A 17,647-nucleotide genomic window follows, 5' to 3' on the forward strand; every position below is an offset into this window, starting at 1 on the left:
GACTTGAGAGGCCGTAGAAAAGATCTGGTCTCAGTGTCCGCTTGAGCCTTATAAAGCTCACGTGAGGTCCTACAAAGCAGCTCTCTCAGGCCAAAACTCACCATTCACCAGCAGCAAAGCCATCCCAGACTGCTGTTCTCCACCATCAACCGACTACTTCACCTACTTCATCCACCTCATCCTCCAGGTGCCACTGACCTGGCACAAGTTCCTGCACTGTTTCTAAGAAAAAGTTAGTGCCATCCATCGGCAGCTCCTCGTACATCAGTTTCAGGATGTCATTCCCTCTGTAGCACATCTACCTCGTTGCTCCTTCTCCTCTTTTTTCTCTGTGAAGTCCTCTCAGGTCACCAAGTGGACCTTTCAGTCCAAAGCCTCCACATGCACCCTGGACCCTGTGCAGACAACATTGGTCAGAGCATGTCTGCCTGCTCTGTGCCCCCTTACAGTTTACATCATCAACTGTTCGCTGGAGTCAGGAGCGGGACCCTCAAAGCCACCTCAGTGACTCCCATCCTCAAGAACCAGGTCTGGACCCTGACGACTTTAACAACTACTAACAATTTGCAACCTTCCCTCTCTCAGTAACATATGTCAGACCATCAATCCTTCCAATCTGGCTTTAGAACACACCACAGCACTGAGGCTGCTCTCATTAAAATAACCAATGACCTCCTTATTGCAGCTGGCCACATCTGCATCCTCATCCTCCTGGACCTCTCTGCAGCCTTCAACACCATTTCTCACCCCATCCTTCTCTCATGTCTGACCCAATCACTGGTTCTGTACTGTCCTGGTTTCAGGCGTATCTTTCCAACACAACACAGTTTGTCCACATGGTAGACTCCCGCTTTACCTCTGCACCAGTTAACCACGGAGTGCCCCAAGGTTCTGAGTCAGATCATCTGTCACCATGGTCTCTGCTTCCATTCCTATGCTGATGATAAACAACTTTATCTCAGGCTACGTCCACATGTACACGGGTATTTTGAAAACGCAGATTTTCCGTTTTCATTTTTTTTTTAAATCCCGTCCATATTTTGGCCAATCAGAAGTCTAGAATCCTGGGAGGAAAAGACTAAACAGGGTTTTGTACCCTCACAAAACCTGAAGTACTTCTGAAAAGTGTTTTTCTGTAAAGGCAGCTAATGTTGTGTTACTTTTCAAGTGCCTTCATCATTTCAGATGTTAATACTAAAGACAGTATTTTAGTTGGTGTAGACTCACAACTTAGGAACGAACAAAAGTCATAGAGCATGCATAAATTAAGTTAAAAAAAAGTAAATTTATGTAAGTGTGTAAACACTGCAGATAGTCAAATTAACAGCAACAGTATTTTGTCTCTATCAGCCATTGTAGAAATTCATCCCATACAAACAATAACGTGGCGCACAGCGTGACGTCAAAAACGGCGCACACCTTTGACATATAATAACCTAACTGGAACTATATATGTGACTAAATCTTAGTTTTCCTCGCTCACTCTGCTTTCGGTTTCAACTGCAAAACACAAAGAAAACAGAGTTTTCGACAATCCTCCACAACCTGGCACCTGGAGTTTTGAAAAATCTCTGTTTTCAGTACTGAAATGTGATGATTATAAAAATAGCAACAATAGCAGCATTCCTGACAGTACACGTGGACGTAGCCTCAGTAACAAACCCTAAACCCAGCTTCCCCCACAGTCACTTGTCAACTGTGTGCATGAAATCAAAGTAAAGATGTCAACTAACCTACCCAAGCTAAACAGTAGTAAAACAGAGGTGTTGGTTTCTGTGACCCCCGCTGTGGCCCCCGAGGCCCTACATCTCACCGTCCACTGAGGTTTGAAATCTGGGTGTCATTTTGGACTCTTTCAAACTCTACCGTTACTTTTTTTTTTTTTTTTGCTATTCTTGTGTAAAGTGTTCTTGGGTTTCTGGAAAGACACTACAGAAATCCAAATTATTATTATGATTATTGTTCACAGTGTTGGGCATCCACGCCGACGCCCCGCGAGCTGAGGACGATGTCCCATCAGGTTTCGGGGTAACAAGCAGCAAAGTGTGTGCAGCAGCTGAATCCTGACATTCAGGTGTTCTCTCCTTATTTTCTTTACTGATAATAAATTTGAACCTTTTTGCTTCAGAGTCATTATTAATCAGCAAAATCCAGGTAACGCTCACACAAGTCGCGCTGTCAGCAGGTAACGTGACAGCTCGACATGCAGACGGCGTTCTGAGCATCAAGCACGCTGCGGTCGAGTACAACGCGCCGACGGTAACGTTTGGTCTGAAAAAACACTGAAAGCACTTTCAGTGACGAGCGCGAAACTTTCAGCTCAGGAAAAACACCGTCCGGTTTAAATGAGCTCCTGCTGTCCATGTGTGTGTGTCACAGGTCAAAGGTCACAGGTTCACATGCAGTAAGAATAAAGAGGTGAGGAATAAAAAGCTGTGACATCATCCAGGAAGCGTCTTTTTTTTCTCATCAAAATGACCAAAGGTAAGGTCTGTGCTCTCCTTTCCCCTCATTTCCTCCCTCTGTCATGTCTTCTTTCTTTCTTCTTCCTCCTCTTTATTTTCCTTACTTCCCTTTTTTAGTTTTTCTCCCCCCCTTACCCTCTTACAAACATCCTTCTTTGTCAGGCTGCTCCTTCCCTCCTCTGCCTCACACCTTTATTCTTTCTCTTCTATTTTTTCCTTTCCCTTTCTCCTTCTCTTTATTTTCTCCAGCTTCACACTTTCTTCCTTTCACTCCTCCACCTATTCGTCCTTATTTTCCTCTCTGCTATTCTTCTTCCATCCCACCTCCCTAGTCTCTCACGTGCTTCCTTCCATCACCTTCTGCTCCCTGCTCGCTCCCTTTTCTCCTCCTCTCCTCCTTCCTTTTCTCATCCTTTCGTATGTTTTTTCCATCTTCCCTTTTTTAGAAAGAAAAAACACAGATTCCAAATTTCCAAACTGTGAAAATATTTAAATGCCAAAAATTGTCATCCAACACGTTGCCATGACAACCACATCACCAGAGAAGTGTGTGTGCATGCATGCATGCATGTGTGTGTATAAAGTCTTTCAGTCTTTGTGTGGACACATTTTTGTAATAAACCATCACAGTGAGGACATTTCTGCAAAGGTCCAGATGCGGCCTCAGAGTCCAGTTTGGATGGATGAGGAGGGGACCATCTGTGCTGAGGGTCTTCACAGAGATAGAAACACAAGTCTCTGTGTGTGCGTGTGTGTGTGTGTGTGTGTGTGTCTTTTACATAATGAGACAAAACTGCTGCATCTGTTTCTTCCTCCAAACACACAATTAATGAGCAGCATGTTTATCACACACACACACACACACACACACACGCACACACACACACACACAGGGTGGTGTTTCCATCTCAGTGACTCCAACCTCAAACCAAACTTCAAAAGAAATAAAACGTTGCTGTTTTCTATTTGAGGACTTTTCTGTTGTGCAAAGTGAAGCAAACTGTGACAGATTTATGTCCCTAAATGTCCCCAAAACATGAGCGACACACACACACACACACACACACACACACACACACACACACACACACACACACACACTATCAGCCTTTGTCGTGGTCTGTTTTTAGGGATGACTTCCTCTTCCTGTGACAGTTATCGGTATATTTAGCCACCATCTGTGGCCCCCGCCCCCTCGTCCCGCCCCCTCAACACACTCTCACGTTGGTATATCTATGTTTGTGAGGACCCTCATTGATATAATGCATTCATGAGCTCAGCAGCGTAACCCTTACAGAAGAGCAACGTTAACTCTTACATGCGCCGCTCTTATGTAAGCTCAAACACAGCAGACGAATTCATGCTGCATTTTCACAGCACAGCATTAACAAAACAAACACCTAAAAATGTGTTTATCATATTTATGAAACGTTGCACTCGTTTCTCAGGACACTGTTGGCTCTGATGAATCTCAGTCAGGTCCGTCTGATATAATTATTCTTTTTACTGTCGATGTTGCAGCTGGTTGTTGCTGCGTCACACACTGCTCTGTCGAGCGTGGATGACGAAGAGTTTTTTAGATGATTCTGATAAATAAAGATCTTTAGAACGTCTAAAAGTCGCGGCTCTCCTTTCCTCTTCTTGTCTTTGGGAGGCTGAAATTTTCCAGGAGAGTTTCTGAGATCTTCCACATTTATATTCTTGAAATATTTCCTGAACACTACCTGAGTATGAGAGTTTATCAGCAGTTTGAGGTGTTAAAGTCAGAGATATTCAATTGAGTTTTATTGATATAGTGCCAAATCATAACAACAGTGCCTTAAGATGCTTTTTTTTGTTTTTTGGCTTTATTGGATGGGTACAGTGAAGACTGACAGGAAAGCAGAGGGAGGGCGAGGGGAAGACATGTGGCAAAGGGCCGCGGGTTGGATTCAAACCCGGGCCCACCGCTCTCAGCCTTACGGGCGCCTGCTCATCCTACTAAGCTAAACCAGCGTCCCAAAGGTGCTTTACACTGAAAGGTAAAACAAAAGTATTGTATAATAAGAGGATCTATCGGCAGGTTTGTACCATAGATCAGACAGTCGTCTGCATATGAATCAGTGGTTTCCCAAATTCTTTTGCTAGGACCCTTTGTTTTTATTTTACAATCCGCCACCACACAAACACATCCTCCAACCACACACACCCATATTTTGTTTTAAAACTTCATTGCAGTTTATTTCACAACTCAAACCTTTAGTAAACAATTAAACAAATAAAAGTAAACTGCAATAAATTACAGGTTGCAATAAAAAAAACCCACAAAACAAATCATCTTCATGGTGTAATTATTTTATTGTAGTTGTTTTGTTTGGTTGGTTATTACTGTGTAATAATATTCAACATTTCTATCAATACATTTAAAAAAATGTCTCTCTGTGCAAAATCAGTTTAAAAACATAAACAGCTGTGGGATGCTGTTTGTCTGTGATTTGGAGAGCCCAGCGCTGCTCCCGACGCAGGGGAAACCAATTCTGTCGGGGAGACCGACCTTGGCACTTGTGCAGGTGAAGCCAAAGGGAAGATATGCTTCATCATATGTTCTTGTCTTTGGCTTGGAACAGAGTTGGTTTAATATTAATATTAATAATAAATAAAGCATATTTGGCGATGCTTCATCTTCTGCTTTGCGTTTGTGTGGGAGCCCCATCAAAATTGGGAACCACTGATATAAACTATCATTATAAATGATCATTATTAGTATTAGTTTTACTTTGTCTTTGACTTACTTTAAAGTATCAGGTTTACTTTTTCCTCAGAGGCATTTGTGAGTGAACGATCACCTCAGTCTTGTTCCTTTGTTAACCAGCCAGCTCTGGTCCTTCTCCACAGATGTTGATGAACCTTCTCACAGGGTCCTGAAGACGTTTGTACATTTAAAAAGTGTGTGTCTGCGAACGATGTGTGCAGATCAAACGACAGTTTTCATATTGAATCAGCAGGAAAAATTAAGTGGATATCCTTGAACTTTAATTATAACTCTTAGAGTTTTATGGAGGAGGTCAAAAGTTGAAAAACGATGTGCTGAAAGGCAGAGCAGATTTCATTCAATAAAATTAAACAAAAACTTAAATTTAAAAAAACTTTAATGAATTGCATGGATAAGTCTTCAGACGGTGGCCGAGTTTAGAGGAACATTTAAACTGATGTTCATGAAATTCACTAAAACTTGATTTTTTCAGGTTTGAAAAAAAAAATGGCTTTACACACACGCACACACACACACACACACACACGCACACACACACACACACACACACACACACACACACACACACACACACACACACACACACACACACACACACACACACACACACACACACACACACACACACACACACACACGTGCACACACACACACACACACACACACACACACACGCGCATGCACACACACACACACACACACACACACACACACACACACACACACGCGTGCACACACACACACACACACACACACACACACACACACACATGCACACATAGTCATCAGATGTGCACACAATCTGCCTTCCTGAACCTCGTCCGCCCACACCAGACTCCATTCAAAAATGGGCAGTTTTAATATTGAATTGCTGATCAGCTTACATCTTCATTTAAAATCTGACAAAAGGATCTTTTTCACATTGTGAAGACTCGCTCTGAATTTCAGCATGGGTGTTATTCACCCGGCAGCTTTTACTTAGATATAAATGTCATCAGTTGTTTCACACCACTCGCTGCCTGCCACCCACCGACACGGAGGATTGGCCATCTGGACAATTGTTGTCCCTGTGAGGCCAGCATGACTGGGACAAAGAGATTTAAATGTACTGATAACACAGAGTGACAGTCTGACCGATGGCAGGTTTGAAGGTCTAATGACGAGACGACAAGCCATAAAACTAATAACTCGAGCAGTTTGTCAACAGAAGAAATCCTAAAGGAGTGATTCCAGGAGAATATTAAGAACAATATGCAACTGAAATTTGTGAAACTGAAAAAATCCACCTGTGCTGCTGTGCCCGAGCACCTCGAGATACCAGGACGTCATTAAAACTGTGAGAGCTGCTGAATGTGAATGGATGACTAACTGGATGCACACGAGCGTGCAGGTTAGGCGTCCTGAGTGCAGCTTCAGCAGTGCCCTGTGTTTTCAGTGGGAGGATCACGTTTCTACGCAGGCTTCTTATGTAACACAATAACCTCAAATGCAGCTAAAAATACAACAAAAGTACTCTAGATAGGAACGGCGGAGCAAGGCTGCAGGGTTACTGGTTCGATCCCCGGTTCCTTCTGTTCGAGTGTCCTTCGGCAAAAATAATGAGCGCCGAAAGCTTTGGGTCAAAGAAAATGAAAAGCAAACAAAAGGATCCACGCTGTTCATGTTCTCTTAGCTTCTGAGCACAAACAATGAAGCTCGAACTGACTCGTTCCCTCTGAAAGGGGAACGCTAGCGTTTGTCATGTTCCAGCAGCACAACCTTTCATACATCTGTCTTTGCTGTTTGCAGGCTGAAAGTGTTTCTTTGAGGATAATTATCAGTTATCTGCACTCAAGCTACGACATTTATGCTGCCGACAGCTTTTAGGTTTGTGCTGGCGGCACTTAAGCTGCGTACAGGTAAAATAAAAAGGCTGGGTTGGTGTGACAGAGGAGGATGCTGGGACGGAAGGAGATGATCAGCTGTGGTGACCCGTGAAAGGAGCAGCTGACAGAACAAGACGACCTTCATCTCAGTGTTAAACTCCACCACTGTAGTGTTTACCCCAGCCTTCTCCATCTCCTAACCAAGTGTTGTTGGTTAGTGAGTGAGAGTGAAACATCAGAGGAACAAAGCAGGGGCGAGAACCGCAGACCTGTCTGAGCATGTGGACAATAGGTGAGAACTGCCTGCATCAGGTGATAGTGGAAGGGTCTCAGCCTGGTTCCAGCCTGCTGCCTGTCCTCCACGGGCCCATTGTGTGTCTGTTGTGTGTCTGTGATGACTTTTGTGAGCCGGTCCCTGGTCCAGACATTTGAATGTATCCTTTTGTACCCTTTTGACTGAGTCTCAACATTTGATTTTATTTGCAGAACTTCTTATGTTTTATTTAATTTATTTTTTTTATGTTTTTATTTATCATAAAGCTCAATAATAAATTTGACTTGTTCAGACTCAGGCAGTCACGTTAACCCTAACCTGTCAGCCAAACTGAGACTGCTTGGCAGATTTCCAAGTTCTTTTTGTTCCTAATAAAACAAGAACATTGATACATTGTTTCATTGAGTCTCTTTAATTCTTTCCTTTAAACAAACAAATGACTGAACGTGAATCAAAAGCACCCAAGAAATGATCTGAAGTCCTCTGTAGGTGACAGCTCCATCTCATCAACAGTGATGACCTCACGCTGGTCTAATGTTACAAGCGGCACCGTGTTTCAGTGATGTTTCAGTTTCTTGTGGAAATCCATGATTTTTGGAAACAGCTGATGGTGATGGAGGCCCGACAGGCGGAGCGTCCTGTTCAGTGAAAAACACAAGGGAGACTCGTCATTGTCTGCAGTCAATTTATTTCCTGTCCTGTCGTTTTCCAGCAGTTGATTCACAGGTTAGTTAGTTAGTTAGTCATAGTTGGTCATGTGGCTGTAGTGATGTCACAGTTCTTGTGGGCAGTGACCTTGTGCCGACACATTCCCATCATTCTTCGTTCCTCTCTTTGTTTTCTGCTGTTTGCGCACTGATTGGCTGTTCAGACACACTGTCATTCATCTTTGTGACGGCACTTAGTTACTTTTTACCTACAGGATGATTTTTGTGATTTTTTTTTCCACAGGCAGAAAAATGTAAATGCGCCCTGTGACGCAGCAGCTTCATGATCGTGTTTGAGGTCTCCTCTTCCTCACAGCAGCAGAAGTAGTGTGTGGTGTGAAGGCAGCAGGGAAACCAGCAGCAGAGTGGAGGTGAACGCCTTCAGGCGCTCTGACACGTTACGCAACGCCGCGCCGCTCTGACATGTTCCCAGCGGCCGAGTGAAGTACGTCCAGAAGGTCGAACGGCGCTCTGGGAAACTTCAGGCGGAAATGTCACGGAGCTCTGAGACAACACTCGTTAAGGAGTTTCCAGGTCGCTGCGCTTCATGAATTCACCGTCACACAGAAGACCTGTGAAATTATTCACTCCTCAGCTCATTGGAGGAAATGTAGTCATTAAAGAATAAACGAGTTCCATATTTATTCATTTCAAGAAGCTGAAAGCTGGAATCTTATTTCTCGTGTAGTGATAAACGACTTCCTTATCGTGCCTCCGTTATGCCAGAACTTTTTCCTATTTCTGTGATTCCAAAGGTTTGGCTCAGTGTTCTTGTCTTCAAACCTCTTTCCAAACTTTTATTCACCCACTGATGGTCTCAGAGGCACAATGGCAGTTTTAGTTTGGAGAAACACGATCGTTAATAAAGCTATCACCGATTTCAAACCTGAAGAGTCGGCTTCTTGTAGAGATGAGATTTGTATTATCTAATGTGAGACAGTTCCTTTAAAAAAAGCTTCAGAGTGAGGAGAGGTGCTGTCTGTCACCAACCACACATTCAAAGATGCTCATGATGAGCATTGCACTACAACTACAGCTCAAACTGCACAGTTTTTATTTGTTGAAGGAAAACCAGCGAGAAAAGAAACATCTGATAAACGCTCAGGAAAAAAAAATGACAACCAAGTCTAACAACCAGAACAGACCTGAGTGGAAACAAACTGCACTGCCTGGTTCAAAAGTCCCCTCACCTCAGGTCAAAAGTACTTTTTTCCCTCAGAATTTTGCCCCAAAATCCCCAAACCTGAAAAGTTCTTGAAAAGAGAAATTTCTGCCAGAAATACCTCACTTAAAAAAAAAACAGCTGACAGAGAAATAAATAAATAGATCCTGAAGAGTGACAGAAAACTAAACCGTGGGTTCCTCACCTTCCATCACGAACACCAGCGACCCCACGTCACCCTCTTTAATGATGCATGAGTCCTTCCCATAATCCACCGGGTACATGCAGTCCACGATCTCCTGAATCTGAGACAGCTCCAGGTTCTTCATGAAGTCATTGTCCAAGATGGCCTCCTTTATCAGCTCCTTCGATCTGAGAGGAGGAGGGAGGACGACAGGTCAGCAAGTAAGTCCTTATTCTACCTTCATGAGTATACCGTTATCCTACACTCCTCCTCATTATCAGGGGAAACGTATTTGTGCCGCTGTGTTTGGAGGATAAGAGCAAACCTGCCGTTAAAAATAAAGACCTGTGCGTCTCACAGTTGGTATCACCTGCATGCACACCTCTCTGGATGGGGCAGACGTCTCAATCTTTATGTGCAAAATAAACTGCCTGTGCGCTGATGTTCTACCAAGTTTTACTCATTTTTTATGCAGAAATACAGACAGTTAGAATAAAGAAGCACCACAGAGCTTCAATTAGTCTCCAAACCACTGCGATTATCGAAGGCTTAAGTATGAATCATGCAAATATTATGGTTGAACCTCACGCTTATTTCACTTATGACTCATCTGATGATTATCTGATTCAAAAGTTGCTTTAAAAACCAACAAAAACTTTTCATATGTATTTTTCTTTTGTCTAATCATGAGTGAAAAACTCAGTCGTTAAACCCGAATCGAACAGAAGGTCGTCACAGCAGAGCAGCTGAAACCAAACAAGCCTGACATTTGTTTCCTACAATGACCTCTTTACATAATGCAGATATCATCAGCAAAGCAGTTACTACATTAGTGAAACATCTCCTGTGATGGTTTGAGGGCAGCGGCTGCAGAATTAGCCGATTCCCATGTTTCTCTCAGAAGCTGCGAGGAGTTGTGATGAGGATTGTACCAGCAGCAAACAGAAACACATCAAACCAGCAATTCTGCCCTCAGGTGAACGTATGCTGAGCGCTGAACAAACCCCACCTGCTCTCTGTGACAGATTCAGCAGAAGACCTCTAAAGTTTATATTTGCCTTCCTTTGAAAGCTTATTTTAGGACGCTGCTTTGACTGTGAAAGTGTCTGATACGCCACAGATCTGTCAGAGCTGCAGCTCCTCTGCCGGTCTGATCACAGCGTACGGACACTGACTGAAGCAGCTGATGAAAAGACTTCACAGTCTCTGGCTTCACAAAGACTCTCGTGTTTCAGACCGAAGCCCATTCACAGCTGACGGGCTGTTTACAAAAACCCAGATGACAAACTTCCCCTCAGAGTCAGAACTCTGCTGTTCAGCAGCCGTAACTTTAAATCAGTGTTTAAGTCCACACATTACTGTCTGAACAGAACAAATAACATCTGCATTAAAAAGACTGCTACAAAAAAAGCAAAGGTAGAACAAAAAGTAAAGCCAGCTTTGAAAAGTACCATTAGCATGAAAATTCAATTGTATTTATATCGCACAAAATCACAACAGCAGTCACCATAAAGTGACTACAGTGATATAAATGGTACAAATGGAAGTAAGATCAGCAATAAGAAGTTCATATTAAATTGTGAAACTGCAGCATGCATGCAAAAGAAGACAAATATTTAGCAGCCATCCTGACGACAGTGATGAACTGATGGTAGCTCAGATTCACCAAACATCCAGGAAATAATGAAATGAATCCTCATCCATGACTTTGGCCCTGCTGCAAACACTGGTCTGTAAAAGCTGATTAATCATTCTGATCCAGAACATGAGCTCAGAGCTTTTATTCATAATGCTTCCAACCGCAGCAGGATCCATATGAGAGACCCCAAGTACTATATGGAAAAACTGCAATTCAGTCTCAAAAGTAATTGCACAAACTAACAGCTGCTACTGTGGATCTCTGCCTTCAGAACTGAAGAGACGTCTCTTGATTGCAGACCTTCAAAGTGATACACCTGCCTCCTCCAGGTGCTCCTGACCTTTTTAGATGTTATAAAGTTTAGTTTGACTTCAGTTGGTTTGACCACTCCTGAAGTTTTCTCTCTCTCCGACTGGTTTATGTTCATTTTTCAGTCAAATGATGGCCTCACCTTTAGACTTCCTGTGCATGGTTCAACATCAAAAGCATATGTGTGTGTGTTACCTGGCTTCATGGACAGATAGAGCTGCGTGTCATCTGCATAGCAGTGAAAATGTATGCTATGTCTTCTAATGATGCTGCCTAAGGGAAGCATGTATAATGTAAATAGAATTGGTCCTAGCACTGAACCCTGTGGAACACCATAATTGACCTTAGTGTGTGAAGAGGACTCTCCATTTACTTGAACAAATTGGAGTCTATTAGATAGATATGATACAAACCACTGCAGTGCAGTACCTGTAATACCTACAGCATGTTCTAATCGCTCTAATAGGATATTATGGTCAACAGTATCGAATGCAGCACTGAGGTCTAGCAGGACAAGCACAGAGATGAGTCCACTGTCAGAGGCCATAAGAAGATCATTTGTAACCTTCACTAAAGCTGTTTCTGTGCTGTGATGAGCTCTGAAACCTGACTGAAACTCTTCAAATAAGCCATTCCTCTGCAGATGATCTGTTAGCTGTTTGACAACTACTCTTTCAAGGATTTTTGATATGAAAGGAAGGTTGGAGATTGGCCTGTAATTAGCTAAGACAGCTGGGTCTAGAGATGCTTTTTAAGTAAAGGTTTAACTACAGCCAGCTTGAAGGCCTGTGGTACATAGCCGATTATTAGAGATAGGTTGATCATATTCAGGAAACACTGTTAAATGTTCAGTTTCTATGCCATATGTTAAAACAAGATCTAGAGTGTGATTAAAGTGGTGGGTGGGTTCTTTTACATTTTGAGAGAAGCCAATTGAGTCTAATAACAGATTAAATGCCATGTTGAGGCTGTCATTTTTAGCATCTACATGGATGTTAAAATCACCCACAATAATTATTTTATCTGAGCTGAGCACTAAATCAGATAAAAAGTCTGAGAAATCAGAGAGAAACTCTGTGTAAGGCCCAGGTGGACGATAGATGATAACAAGTAAGACTGGTTTTGATTGCTGCCACATCCCCTCCTCAGCCTGTGCTTTTCTGATGGTTAGAATAACTCGGGGGTGTTGATTCATTGAAACTAACATAATCATGCTGCTGTAACCAGGTTTCTGTAATTCAATTTTTCATCAATTATTAGTTTATGTACTAAAAGGGACTTAGAAGAGACTTTGAGTGCATCTCAATACAATTCATGAAAAAAGATAAAATAAATAAAAATAATTAACAGACATATAAAAGCAGATTGCAGTGAGGAAACCATCAAAATTAAAAATAAAGCATATATATATTTTAAAGATAATTTATGAATCAGGATTTATAGATAACTACGCACTTCCTGTTTAGTTTGCTCTGGTCCCTGTTTACCAAACAGATCCATTTTCATTGAGACAAATAAATCACAGATTAAATGTGAATTAAGCACCATGATTGTCTTTTCCAGTGTAAGTGAAGCTAATTCTCAACTATCAAATCATAATTACAGGTTTTCCAAGCAGCTGGTGCCACACATGAACTGTCAGATACGGTGTATTGGTTAGGAGAGGAGCTCCGTCCTCCTTCACAGTGCCGTCACAAAGAAAACCCAACGCTGAGAGGAATGAATCAGCCCAAAGAAACAGAGGGAGGGAGAGCATATTAAAGCAAAGCCAAAGGTTTCCTTCCTGTCAAAGCTCATTTAAAGTGAAACAGACTGAAAGAGACAGACAGTGGAAAAAGATGGAAAACAGGAGAAAAACCAACACTCCCAGCTGTCAGCCGGCTCACAGCTCAGAAAAAGGCTGCTGATGTGGGAGCTGAAAACACCTGCAGCTCACTCACACTGAAGTAACAGCATCCAAACCCTCATCAGATCTGTTGGGGAAGTAATTCAGTTTAATTTGTGAAGCTCATTCATAACAAAGGAAACTATTCTGGTGTTAAAATATCAAAGAGGATAATCTCCAGTTGTCAGCAGTAAGAACAGTCGGCTGAATGAATATTAAAGAGAGCAGCATTTTAATTCACAGTGCTTAATTCAAGGCAATGATTTACTGGATGTTAGAAGGTTTGGAGGAAGATTTACCGTGGCACAAGCTGAGGATGATGAGAACTTAAAAAGCAGAACTGTTTCAGAAGAGTTTTCAATAGCTTCACTTCCTCTTACTTTATGCTCTGAACTCAAATTGTGGCATCCCACAGGGCTCCGTGTGAGGACCTCTGACTTTGCTTTGCTCACAGTTGCTGGTTTGTGCATGAATTAAAGGTAAATGTCAGACCAACATTTCCAATATGAACTTCATGTTTCATTCAGTCAGACCTCAAACCAGTGACTGAGACCAGGGAGAACTTCACTGAGTTCAGATCAGCTTTTTCCTCATAGACTTCTATACAATGAGACTGCACCCTGCTCAACATCAGAGAGAACACAGGCTAAGGGAACTTTAGCACTGGCATCACTTTCAGCCGTGGACGATATGTCACTCTTATAAGCAAACCGTTTCGCTTGTATGGATGAAAACAAATTTTATAGATGATGCATCAGAGAAATGACTGAAAATCAAATGAAGAAAGTGAAATCAAAAACAGGTTTCTCAGAACTGAAGCTGTCATAAAATCTAGTGGATGTTTGAGGAACTGCAGGTGTAAAATCTACAACTTCACCTCAGCTCTTTGAGATTTATGCGATAGCTCGGTCAAAATCAAATTCAGTGTAGGCAGCCAACATTTCTGAGACTGTAAAACATTCATATATGCAAGATAACTCTATTACAGAGGAAAAAATACACCTGAAGGTCTACTTAACGTTGGATTGAGAGTTTTATTTTGTCCAGGCAGTCAAACGAGCACCGAGAGGATCCATTAGCTGGATTTTATTTTGGTGAATCTGCAAAGGAAGAAATACGACTGGCCGGCTGCTGCATGCAAATTGGACTCAGGAGGAAAGCAATGAAGAAGCGCTTTGAGTGGATGGAGGGGGTGATGAAGCAGACATTATTACTGCATGAGTCGGTGGAGTGAGGAGGAAAATAAAAGGAAAAGCAGAACAAGTGACGAGATAGGAACCAAACTGCCGTTTAAATAAAAGACAAAAATAATTAAAGAACAAAAATTAATCAGCAGGATGTGAGGAAATGTATTTCAAAGAAAAAAAAGAAAAACTTCATTGAACACAGAAGACAATAAACACAGAGCCGAGCAAATGAAAGAGGTGCCAGAGGGGCGAATGCATCACAGGAAGAGTCGGGAGGAAACACAGAGACTTTCATATCCTGATGGAGATCCGTCTGAGGAGAGGGAAGCATGATGCTCCAAGCGACACCCACTGATGCAGCACGGAGATACCAGGCTACAGCAGGTGCATGACTGCAGGCCTCAGCATCCCCGAGGAAAGAAAAACTCATCTGTGGAAACAACGAGGCTGAAGCATCTTCACAGCAAGTACAACCAAAAAAAGTTTAATATTCAAAACTTGATCAGTTTGGAGTGAAAAATCAGAGAGGCTGAGACGGTCTGAGCATGTGCAGAGAAGGGAGAGTGGATGATGAAGATGGAGCTGCAGGCAGGAGGAGAGGAGGAAGACCTTAGAGGAGGATGCTGGGATAGGAAGAGGTGCAGCTGATGATCTGCTCTGGAGATCCCTAAAGGGGGTGACTGGAAGAAGAAGAAGAAGAAGAATAGGGCCGAATAAAGAAGTTTTATCAGAAAACATGAAAAACCCAAAGAGCGAGGGCGAGTAAAGCCCGAGGACACACGCAGACTCACACCAGCTAACAGAACAGTTTTCTTTGTGTTAGCTGGATAAAACACAGCTGTTAGCACAGGGTTCCTGCTGCAGGCTCTGAGCATGCTCACATAAAAGGATGCGTCATGTGACCCTACACACAAAATCAACTGAGCATGTGACAGTGAAATGCAACACTGCGCTGCATGCAAGTCCTGCACAAGGAGATCATCTGGAAACACAAACAGCAGCAGTACTGAGTGCAAATGTGCACATTATGACGTGAGAGCACCGATTGGCTGACTGGAAACAGGTGACACACAGGTGACTCTAAAGAGGCGATCACTACGACGATCACCTGACGAGGAAGTGAAACTGAGAGCAAGGGAATGACCTGAAATACAAGCCCAGAGAAGGATCAGGGCACTGAGGAGTGCAGGAAGTACAAAGGAAGAACACCACAAAGGACCCTTCTTTCAAAATAAAACAGGAAGTAAACTGAAAGAAGGACCAAACTCAGAGAGTGCTCACAGAGCCCGAGATTAGATGCAGACAAAGGAAAGAAACCTGGGAAGACCTGAGGACTGCAGCAATAATCTTACAATCATTATTCACAAACACAAAGGACGAGAAAGCGAAACATCACATCAGGAAACGCAGGAGACACAAAAACATCCGACTGTCAGCAGAAATGTATGAAGAAAAGAGCCGTGAATGAAAACGACCTCATCAAACGCAGCAACGAGGAACAAACAGGACGAGCCTGCCTGACACACACAACTTTCAAAATAAAAGTCCAGCGTCAGCAGCAGATCTGTGACATGTGAGTCTCAGCTCATCATTAACTCGTCTGCCTCTGGAGCCTCGCTGCAGACAGCAGGAGAGCTGGTGGGCGCTCGCAGCCCACACACACTCTCCACTGTAATACTGTTCTAAAACAACACACACACACACACACACACACACACACAGACAAACACTCAGGCTGGCGCGCTGACAGCGAGAGGTGGTGGGATGTAAATGAAACTCTTTCAGATGTGTGTGTGTGTGTGTGTGTGTGTGTGTGTGTGTGTGTGTGTGTGTGTGTGTGTGTGTGCAAAATGCAGTGCTGCAAACACCAACTTTAGTGGGAACCACCCACAACCTGTAAATAAAGACGGCAGCAGCTTCCAGGTCTGAAAAGTGGACGTGATGACGAAGTGCAGCTTCTCTCAAACAGCCAGCAGGGCCGACACCATCTGATCCTTATATATGTATATATGTATAAATATATACACACACAAGTAGGCCTGCAGTGCGAGAGCGAAGTGCTCTAATAGGGTGATATGGTACTACAAGGTCAGGGGGGTTGGGAAGCGTATCTGCAACCGGAAGGTCGCTGGTTCGATCCCCGGGCTCTCTGTCCTGGTCGTTGTGTCCTTGGGCAAGACACTTTACCCTACCGCCTACTGGTGTTGGCCAGAGGGGCCGATGGCGCAATATGGCAGCCTCGCCTCTGTCAGTCTGCCCCAGGGCAGCTGTGGCTACAACTGTAGCTGCCTCCACCAGTGTGTGAATGTGAGTGAATGAATAATGGCATTGTAAAGTACTTTGGGTGCCTTGAAAAGCGCTATATGAAATCCAATCCATTATTAAGACAAGATGGGGCCTGATTATTTAAGACCTTGTATGTGAGGAGCAGGATTTTGAATTCTGGATTTAACAGGGAGTCAATGAAGGGAAGCCAAAACAGGAGAAATCTGCTCTCTGTTTCTAGTCCCTGTCAGGACTCTTGCTGCAGCATTTTGGATCAGCTGAAGACTTTTCAGGGAGTTTTTAGGACATCCTGAAAAGATAATGTGATGTTTCTTATTGTAGAGATGTTGCACAAATGGAAGAAAGCAGTCCTGCATATTTGTTTATGACCTGAGTAACTAATCATAAAGGTCCAAAAGTAAAACTAGGAAGTGGATATGGGCAGCAGCTATGAGTAAACCCTTGTTTCAAGAAGAAGCTTCACTCAGAGTTAAAAGTAGAACAAACGTGACTCCCAGCACAAAGTGAGTGAGTGCAGGAAACTGTCAGAGTCATTACAGGTACAAATGTCTACACTCACACAGGAAGTGCAGCATCAGGTGGATCTCTGGCTGAAAGCTGAGTCGACACACACGATGAAAACGTGTGAGCGGCAGAGCCGCGGCAGAGAGCCGGAGGTTACCGCAGTGTGACGTGTCCTGGAAACTCAGAGCTGAAGAACTGAGGCTGAGCATCTGATTACTCACAGCGCCTTCAAACGCCGCTGCTGGTCGGACCATCTTTGATTCAGAAAATCCATCTGCTTCCACTTCCTGCACACCAGAACCCCGGCAGCGTTTACAGCCAACCATTCAACTCAGTTATGTTTCCAATAAGATTTTATTAAGCTGATGAATATAATAGTTCTGTGTATGTTACTTAAACACAGCATTTAAATCTATTTAGCTGAACCA

At 43.1% G+C, this 17,647-nt stretch overlaps 1 pseudogene; it reads right to left on the reverse strand.

The window, feature by feature from the left end:
• LOC116324062 overlaps positions 1-17,647 on the reverse strand; it is a 59,845-nt pseudogene that overhangs the window by 40,414 nt on the left and 1,784 nt on the right.

Source organism: Oreochromis aureus, linkage group 8 (genome assembly GCF_013358895.1).
Source record: "Oreochromis aureus strain Israel breed Guangdong linkage group 8, ZZ_aureus, whole genome shotgun sequence".
Classification (NCBI taxonomy): Eukaryota; Metazoa; Chordata; class Actinopteri; order Cichliformes; family Cichlidae; genus Oreochromis; species Oreochromis aureus.